A 9,457-nucleotide genomic window follows, 5' to 3' on the forward strand; every position below is an offset into this window, starting at 1 on the left:
GGGGGCATCGCGGTGGGGGTGGAACAGGAAGTCTGGGGGTTGGAGTATGTGGCGCAGGGCGACCTTAACGTCCCTAACTACAACAGTCCAGAAGGTAGACTTTGTTGGCACAGGTCGCCCAGCAGGCTAGGTGCCTACCCACCAGGATGTGAGCACCGGCTGGAAAACAGCGGGGCTGCAGGACGCTTGGTAGGACAGGTTAGTCCACTGCCTGCTCATGGTCACCTCCTGTCCTGTCCTCCTAAGGGAAAGGCTCTGGGCTGGAAGATCGGGTGGCTCCTCAGCACCGTAACTCTCCCTCTTGGAAAGACTGCACCTCTCTCTGCAGGCCACATGAGTCTTCCCTACATGCACTGGCGTGACCTGGGCAAGCCAGCCCTGTCTCTGGGCGACCCATCACTACCCTTGATATCAGTATCATTACCCAATTTTACTACTGTCACCAAAATTAGAGAAGTCTCTGTCAAAATAAACCACTACCAAAACAGGTTAACCACTTTTCAGGCCCCTAATTAAAGAAAGGGATAACTATTTTAAACTCCCTGCTGAATAAGAACAACAAAAAAAGTGCCCAGTTCAGATTTCCATAATAGCAGTGAAATAAATCTTATGAAATCTATAATCAATTTATTAGTAGCCTTACCCAAATATCATCACTAGGCAGCATCTGGTCAGGGCTGAAGTAGTTCCTGTAATAACAGCATAACAGAGAACTAGATGCAAGCATACCTCACATTGCCAGAATTATTTAACCTGCATAATAACTGTGAAAGTGAAAAGCTGAGGCTATCACATGCTTAGTCACTGTCCCCAGGCCAGAGAGATAGCTTTGACACTGCTGAGCCGGCTGCCTATGTGCTGGGCGTTGAGCTGACAGTGCACACTGCCACCTACTTAGGGCAATTCCCACACACCCAGGCCCCACCCCCACCCAAGACTGGGAAAGTCCAGGCCCCACCAGGAGAGGTGGGCAGGTGGGGCCCTCGGGTCTGGCTGCTGGGCGGATTTGTTAAAAAAAAAAAAAAAAAAAAAAAACTATGAGTTGGGACTTGCCTTATGGTTATCTGAACCTGGTAGTCTTATGCATATTAGCTTCATTTTATGTCCACAGACGCATCCTACACCAGTGGCTTACAAGGCATGGGGTTGGAGAAATGGCCTTTTCTTTTCTTTTCTTTTCTTTTTTTTTTTTTTAATGTGCTTGGTTGTTGCAAGGTCTCACTATGCAGCTTGAACTCATGGTGATCCTCCTACTTTCAGCCTCCCCAGCACTGGGATTACAGGCATGTGACACTATGCCCAGACTCTGGCTGGCTCAGCCCACCTTGGGGGTGAGGCTGGCGAGGCATGTGGTGCCTGGGACTGAACCGTGGTCCCTGTGCTTGCCTTAGCTTGGCTAAGCAGGTGCTTTAGTCTGCTGACCTTTCTTGCTGGCCTGGCCTTTTCCTTCTAAACCTGCAATGTATGGTCAAAAAGAATTTTTTTTTCCAAGACCATTTGTTCTACTTCCTATGCATAATTTCCTTGCATATAATTTAACTCCTTTTAAATTGCAGGTTAAATTTTAAAATCCCAATCTTAGTTTTACCAACTGTGATGGGTCTCTGAATCTTGAAGTACCTGTTTCTTTCTTCTCTGATTTTTAAATAAAAAGTGCAGGTCAATGTTTTGCTGAAAAGCAGATGGGGAAGCATCCCCTGGTTTTCCATTCTGTCCTGCACTCATGTGCACGAACATGTACGCACCACTCACAGGGATATGAGCCATAAAGTGGGCTCCACCTCAGCCTCACCCCAGTCCAGCCAACCCCACCCCTGTGTTGGAGAACTCAGGCAGAGGCTCAGGAGCAGGGGCCTGATACTAAGAGGATTCTTATGGGATAAACAGAGCCTAGTATCAGGGAAACAAGTATATAATGTTGAGGAAAACTATCACTGCCCCAGATAGAAGTCAGTTTCCAGGAGTAGGAAGGAAACATATTTTCACTGTACTTTGTCAGTCATCTAAGGAGAAAAAGCAACCATCGTCACAGAAAAGAAGAATGTGAGGCCCCAGCTGGCCTCATAGGCCATGATTGCCCTCTGTACTGCTTAATATAAATAAGAGAGAAGAGAGGCAGACAAAGTATGCACTGCAGGTGTCCTGGGGGCCTGGAGACCAGACTACAGGACAGAATCTCCAGGGAGGCAGGTCCTGTGCCTGCAGTGTCCCTGGTGCTTCCCCTGTGACCCCACCCTGTCTGCCTCAGCACTGCCATTGGGAGAGGATTTCATGTCCTCACAGGGCCCTGCTGCCCCATCACCCTATGCCTGGTGACGCCAACCTCTAAAAAACCAGTGCCCATTCTCTTAAGGGAGAGGGGATAGAGGAAAAGGAAAAGGCACAGCAAGGAAAGAAAACTAAGATTTCGCCAAAGACTTCCATTCAAGCCTATTTGTGCATAGCCTGATAGGTTGCTTAGCAAAAGTACAAGAGGTTCCTCCATCAAACTGTCCACAAGCACTGAAGGCCCGCAGTCTCCACCAGCCTCAGCTCCTGCAGCTCCTCGGACTGCCTCAGCCACAGCTTAGCCCTCTGGCGCGAGTTAACCACACCCAGAGGAGCCCCTCAGGGTTTGGGTCACAAGACTTGAGAACCAGCTGTTCTGTCTGACTTCAAAAAAGGTTGGCCATCACTCAGATGATGCTAATTAAATACCCTGCATGGAGGAAAAGACATGCAGTCAGTGTAAATGCACAGGGCTGGGTCACAGGGTGGCGGCACTGCTGCAGCTGGGCAGGGACAGGCCCTGTCTCAGTTCCTTGGTGCTGGTGTAATGAAGCACCAGAGCCTGTGTGGTTTAAACCACGGAACGGTATCCTCAAGGTCGGGAGTAAGGAGGGTAAGGTCGAGGTGCTGGTGGCCAGATGGCAGGCCCTGCGTGTTCCACATAGTGGAATCTTTCCAGTCTTCAAGGGCAGTGAGGACAAACTCCGCCAGCAGGCTACGAACACCAGTCCCACTGGGGACAGAGCCCATGTGACCCGATCACCTCCACAGAATCCCCCTTGTAATGCTGTCACAGTGGGGATTAGGTCTGAATGTGATGTTTTTAGAGACACAAACGTCTAAGCCAGAACCCAACTATGTGTGCGCATGTGCGTACTAGCATTGCCTTTGCTGGGACCAAACCCACGACACACGCACACTCACACTACCATTCTGAGTCTTCACACACACACACACACACACACACACACACACACAGAGTTCTAGAAAACCAGGAGCCAGAGAGTGGCTCACAGCTGCCTATCCTCTGCCTTGTCATGCTTTGAGCATGTTTCCCCACGTATCTTTGCACACAAGCATGCCAAGAGCTGAAGCTCAGTGTCCAAACCACACAGGGAAGAAACACATTCGTTTTTCTGGGCCATCATTTCTGCCCTCAACCTTGTGTCTTGCAGAGCTTGGAAGACATTGCGTCGGTGATGGGGCTGCCAGCTCACAGACTACAGCCCCGTACAGGGTGACCAGGACACCTGGGCAGATGCCAGCCTGGCCCCCACAGGCTTCTGCTGCAATGCCTTTTGTTACCATTCCTGGGTGATACCACCAGAGCTACTGCCTGACCCTGGGGTGCAGAAGTGACTGTTGCTTGCTGCATTTCAGGGCCAGGGCCGCCAACTCAGAGCCCTCTAACAGGAAGCCCTTTCTACTCCTGGCCCTTCGGCCTGCTGCCCTCCTCTTAGCTTCTCGAACGCATTGCCAGCCTCCCTGCCAGGAGTAGGGCTTTCAGCCCAGAAGCCAAGGAGCACCCAGGTGTAATGGTGCTTCCCTGTCATGCCAGCTACTTGGGAGGCTGATGCAGGAAGATCACAAGTTCCAGGCCAACCTAGCAAGGCCCTGTCTCAACATTTTAAAAATTAAGCTTTCTTGATTCACTCCCTAATCTTGGAAAAAGAAAGACAAAAAGAGAGAATGTGTGGAGAAAAGCCCATAGGCACATTGTTTCCCTTGTACTTTATCAAAGTGCAAAGCCCCTGCCTGAAGAAGGGGAGGAAGCAGGACACAGTAAGGCTGCACAGGGCGAGTTTCCGGCTGACAGTGCTGCTCTGGGTGTGCATGGCCTGGCACAGGAGAGGGAAGTGTCTCCCAGTGGGAGTGACGAGGCCACAGAGGATGGTGCCCCTGTGGGAACTGAGAGTAGGCCCTGAACACTGCTGTCAGGAAATCCCAGCCACATCCTCAAGACTGCAGGGAAGAAGTGGCTTCAGTCACATATGCCATGAGAGTCGAGGCTGTCAGGCCTGGCCCACCAGACCTCCACCTGCCCACTGCCACCTCCCACAAAGGCTGCTATGCCTCAGGTAATGTGTTGCATCCCACAGCAGCGGAAAACAAATATGTTAGTCTCAAAAAGATCGTCCCCGGAGTGTGCTTCACCCTGGGTTGCTGAGGTGTGCATTGCCCGCCTCAGGCCCTGTCACTGTCCAAAGAAAGAGCAGTGTGGTTTGCAGGCAACTCTCAGCGCCCGCAGCCAGGTCACTGAGCAAGGCACCCACAGGCTCCTGAATCACCTGTGATGGATCCTTGAACCCCAAGGGATTCAGCTGAAGCAAGGAACCAGGCACTGACGCATAGACACAAAGGGTGCAAGGGACACGATTCTAGAACCTTGCTGTTCTGTCTCCACCCAGGTAGTCGGGCTCCCTGGACTGTAAGGAAGCACCTGGGGTGACTTCACAAGAAGGAAGCTGTCTTTTCTCACACTGAAACAAAATACCTTGACACTCACATTAAGGAAAGGTTTATTTAGCTCACAGTTTGTGGATGTTTCAGTCCATAATCCACTGGCTCCAAGGCAGGGTGGCACATGGCAGAGGGCAACAGTTCATGGCAGTGGAAGACAGCAAAGCAACAAGCGCAGAAGGGAGAAGCAAGCTTTTGCTCCCTTACACTGCACTGCCGGCCCGCGCCATCACCACACCCCCAGCTTCCCTAGGCTCAGGGTGTGAGGCCCTGGCCCCCTGCTGAGTCACTTAGTTACGCTTCTACACTTGGAAATTCTCAAGTTGACAGAGTGTATCAGCCATTACAGAAGGTTTTTGGGCCCAGGGCTGCAGGTCCTGCGGGTGATCCAGGGGCCAGGAGGACTCTGGGATGTGAGAGCAGGTGTGGTACAAGGCCCATGGCAGCAACCTTGCTGGAGAGACTATGGCAGCTCTGTGGCACAGCCCCTCCAGGGCTGCACTTCCACCAGGGGCCACTCTTTGTCCAAGCTACTGCAGCCCCAGAAGGAAGAGGAGATGACACAGGAGCTGAGGCTGTGCACTGAGGGTACACAGCAGTGTCTTCTCTTAGCCACACGGCCTCACCTGAAGAACGAGGAGAGACACGGCCAAGTGGTTCCACTGTCCTGTGCAGCTTCCGTCCTCCCATTCAGCAGCACCCTGAGGGTCCAAGTGCCAGGCCCGATCCGAGGCTTCCTGCCTCACAGGTTGGCATCTCCCGTAACACAAGAACCCCTACCAGGCAACACAGCTCCAACTGCTCCCACTTAAAGATGAGTTGGGGTCCAGACCACAGTCCCTGGTGTCACCCCACCTGTTCTGAGTGATACCTTAGGTCAGGACAGCTCTCTCCACACAAGGGACAGAGGGGCCCGCAGCCAAGTGCAGCTTGGGAAAGCTCCACAGAGAGGGCAGAAGTTCCCAGACTCCTACTCAGCCCTGGGCAAGACCCGCCCTCACCGCAGGAGTGAGGCCACGGGGGCCAGGCCATTGCCACACACAGTTAGCTCGTGCCCAGCCAGCACCACTGCCTCTCGGGAGGCGCAGCAACAGCTCCACCCCAGGAGTAAGGGCGGTGAGGGCAGTGCCTGCAAAGGTGGCCTGGCTTGAAAATGCCTCTTCTGGTCCCCCCCACTCCAGACCCCGTGGCTACCCCAGGGCCTTGTGAGTCTCCTGGGTGCAAACACTCATTTGTGGACACCAGGCCAGAGGCAGGGGAGCTTCTCGAAGTCAACATACTGCCTCTGCCGAAGCAGGAGGTGCCACCACCAAAGCAAGGGGCTGATTGTGCACTGGAACCCCAAACTGTGAGCTAAAATAAGGCTTTTCTTTTTGGGGTTACTGTAGATTGAATGGGGTGCTGTATCACTGTCCTTTTATAATTTAAGAGAATCACTAAGTTGCCCTCAGCCTCCAAATCCTCCTGCCAAGTCTTGGGATTATAGGTGTGCATCACGTGCTTGGCTTCCCCACTGGTTAAGTTTCTAATGTTCAATTATGAAACGATCTGAATATGAGCAAAACAATAGTGACACTTCTGTCACAGTAAGGTAAAACAGGAGCCTGCACTTCATCTTATTTGCTTCTTTCTGATTTTTAAGAAAATGAAGGTTTAATTATTAAAATTTAAAAGGAAAAATACAGTTGAAGGCGAAGTCTGCTCTCTCCTCGGAGGCAAATGTTTCTGCAAACTGTGTACCTGGTATCCCTGTCTGCTTTTTCACGACTGTTACCTCCATGAACAACCTGATCTCCGACTTGTGGTTTTGGTGCACAAGGGGAACTGCCTCACAAACGCATTGCTAGCCTCTCACTTTCATTCAGTCAGTGGGACACACTGGCTTCCGCCCAGACAGAGGCACTGCCGCCCTGAGGGAGGGAACGGTGGCGAGGGAGCCTCTCACTTAAAAAAATATATATTTTTTATTTTATCTATTTTTTTAAATTATTTATTTGTGTGTGTGTGTGTGTGTGTGTGTGTGTGTGTGTGGCCAGCTCAGCCCACCAGGGGGCAGGCTGGCTGGCATGTGGTGCTGGGGGATTGAACCGTGGTCCCTGTGCTATTGCTAAGCTTTTTCTAAGTAGGTGCTTTAGACCACTGAGCCATCTCACCAGCCCCTATTTTATCTATTTTTGTAGAAGAGACTGAACTCAGGACCTTGCGCTTGCCAGGCCAGCACTTCTCGCTTTTAAATGACTTCTGCTGAAATAGCAGCAGCAGCAGCCCTCAGTGCTGAGCACCGCACTGCAGTAAGCACTTGAACCCAAGCGACCCTGTGAGTTAAAAGGACTGGTAGTGCAGCTCAGTGGTGAGCACCTGGCAAGCACAAGCCCTGGGTTCATCCTAGTACCGAAGAGGAGGGGGAGGGAAAAAGGGCAGGAAAAGACACTATGATGCTGGGGCTCTTTGACAGCCCCCCTCAGCCATCTCCTGGAGATGCAGAGCACCCCTGGGGAGCCAGATAAACTACCCGCAGCTGCATGGCTGGCAGATTGAGCTGCGAGGGAGGTTTGCCTTCGGAGTTGGCTCTTTAATAAATCTGCTGTCTTGCCAACGGAATGATCTCCAATATTTTACCACTGAATGTGTGAGAGCCCAAGAAGGCCGGTCAGCCAGCATGGGCCCGAGGGCTGTGAGGCCAGCGCCTGCGTGTGGCAGGTGACCCAGGTCTCCAAGGTCAGCCACATCCCTGCCCCAGGGCTGTAACTCTGCACCCATCTGTAGGTACTGGGACTTGAACCCAGGACCTTCACACAGACCTACACTCCAGGCTTTTTAAACTTTGAGACAGGGCCTTGCTAAGTTGCCTAGCTGGGCTTGAACTTGGATCCTCTTGTTTCATCATCCCAGAGTGCCGGGAGGACAGGTGTGTGCTGCAGTACCCGACTTATTTTTGCATTTTACTGACTTGTATGACAAAAAAACCTTTAACTAGTGTCTTAGTTACTTTTTACTCATTGCTGGGACAAATACCCGACACTCCAAATGAAGAAAGGAAAGGTTTATTTAGCTCACAGTTACTGGAGGGTTCAGTCCATATTCCACTGGCTCCAAGGCAAATGACAGCAGTTCATCGAGAAAAAGCAATGAGGAGCAGAGGAGGAGCAGCAGCTGCGGCATCCACCAAGCCTCTGTCTTCCTTCTGCGCTGACTGCGAAGACTGGCGCTCCATGGCAAAGATTGTAGCTCTTCCGAAGTGGCTCTTCCAAAGTGGTGCGGCTGCCAAGATCAAGCTCCTCGGAAAACTGGGACTTCTCCACGGAAGCTGGGCAGGGCGACAGGATGTCGGGCAGGGTGGCAGGAAGCCTTTGTCAACTCCTGGGCCCTGCCTACCTGCAGGCCGAGGCCCCCACGCTGGGCACTGCCGGAGCTGAGTCAGCCAAGCTGACACAATGTATCAACTAACACAACTAGCAATACCAAGAGCTATTTTTACTTTATCTACTTTATATTACTTTTTGAAATTGGGAGTTATGCATGCTACTGTTAACTGCAACAACCCAAAGAAAAATCTTTAAAATGTACACATCTCTGCGGAACACACTCGCTTTCCACTGCGGGAAGCACCATGATGTCCTTCCACCACCACAGAGTGCGTTCCCAGCTTGTGGGCAGCGCCCTGGAGAGCAGGGTGTTGGGGTCCACCCTCAGGTCACTCCAGGCACGGACAACTGGGCAGTAGGGCTAGGAAGACCACACAGCTGTGAGCGCTGCTTTATTCACAGCTCTGCCAGGCTGTGTCCTGCAGGGCTCGGGCCACTCTGGTGCACAGTGACAGACGCACCTCCTGCTCTGCCTGTGGTGCTCCCTCAGGGCCCGCGTGCCAGTGAGCAGAGCAGCCCTGCAGTTTTCAGCCCTGGTTCCTGGTTTTCTCTCTGACCCGCCACCTCCTGGGGATCCACAGCACTGCAGATGGTGGCAGGTGGAGGATGAGGCCACCACGCTGTGCAGATGCGCAGACGCACACGTGACGCTCACATGGACTCCCAAAGACCAATTTTAGCTTCCAACAGGCAGTTTCAGATTCCATGCTCAAAAGTCTTCCTCCAGGCAATGCAAGCATGCCCCATTCACTTTAACTTTTCATGGATTGAATAAGCACAATTAGCCTCCTCAGGAATCGGTTTGTTCCCGCACCAACATCCCCAGCTCAAGCTCCGCAGCGTTAGGGCACATCATTTTAACTTTTGTCAATCTGATGGGTTAAAAGTAGCACCTCAACATTGCGTCCACTTGCATTTGGTAAACTGATTTCATGTCCGTTATGTAGCCACCTCTGTGTGCGTGTGCAATGCTTATCCGTGTTCTTCTACTTCTCAGTCATAGAGCTTTCCGTGCTAGAAACACCAGGTGTTGCAAAGTGCTAGCACATATTTGTAACTCTTGCCCTTGCTTGTGACGTCTTTGCTGTGCAGCGCACTCTATGCTGAGATAGGTCTCTGGGGATAGGCGCTTCCTGAGACGGTCAGTCTCTTTCCTGCTTCCCTGTCCACGCTGCGGCTGCTGTGGACTTGATGCTCGTACGTGGGTAAGGTCACAGATTTTACTTTATGTATGTACACTTTATCACAGTAAGAAATACATCTGCCTAGGGCCTGGGGGGATGATGGTTCAGTAGAGTAAGTGCTGGCCTGGCAAGCACAGGGCCTGGTTCAATCCCCTGAGTTCAGAAAGAAAGAAAGAAAGA

General features: G+C 51.8%; 1 pseudogene; it reads right to left on the reverse strand.

Moving 5' to 3' along the window:
• Positions 1-9,457, reverse strand: part of LOC101577703 — a 45,828-nt pseudogene that overhangs the window by 29,035 nt on the left and 7,336 nt on the right.

The sequence above is a fragment of the Octodon degus genome, unplaced genomic scaffold, assembly GCF_000260255.1.
Source record: "Octodon degus isolate 3935 unplaced genomic scaffold, OctDeg1.0 scaffold00295, whole genome shotgun sequence".
NCBI classification, from domain to species: domain Eukaryota; kingdom Metazoa; phylum Chordata; class Mammalia; order Rodentia; family Octodontidae; genus Octodon; species Octodon degus.